Source organism: Rhinopithecus bieti, unplaced genomic scaffold (assembly GCF_001698545.2).
Source record: "Rhinopithecus bieti isolate Rb0 unplaced genomic scaffold, ASM169854v2 scaffold_26504, whole genome shotgun sequence".
In the NCBI taxonomy this organism is placed as follows: domain Eukaryota; kingdom Metazoa; phylum Chordata; class Mammalia; order Primates; family Cercopithecidae; genus Rhinopithecus; species Rhinopithecus bieti.
In genome coordinates, this window is record NW_016812891.1 from 3815716 (window position 1) to 3816251 (window position 536).

Sequence of the window (536 nt, forward strand, 5' to 3'; positions counted from 1 at the left end):
TAAAGAGAGTAACTAAAATAAAGTAAAAGAAATAGCTATACTTTAAAACAGTGTACCAGAAAATATTTAAATGCAAAACTGCTAGATGATTACAGAAAAAAGACATAAAACATGGAGGAAACGAACAGCAAAATGGTCAACAAAAATTATACATTGTCAGTAAATATAGCAAATATAAAAATCCTTCAGTCAAATGTCAGGGATTTGCAGACTGTATTCAAAAGTAATCCAACAGTGCTATCTGTAAGTGACAAACCTTAGATTGAAAACCAGTAATAGGTTTAAATTAAAAAGAAAGAAAATAATATATGATTCAAGCAGTGCCCAGAGGACAGCTGGTGTGGCTATTTTATCAAACAAAATAAGCTTTAAGACAAAATTGTTACTAGTGACAAAGAAGGACGTTTTATAATGATAAACAATCTATCAGGTGTACCGTAATTATAAACATATATGTACCTAACAACAGAACTGCAAAATACATGAATCTGATAGAATTGAAGCTGGAGACTTCAATATTCTACTTTTAAGAATAG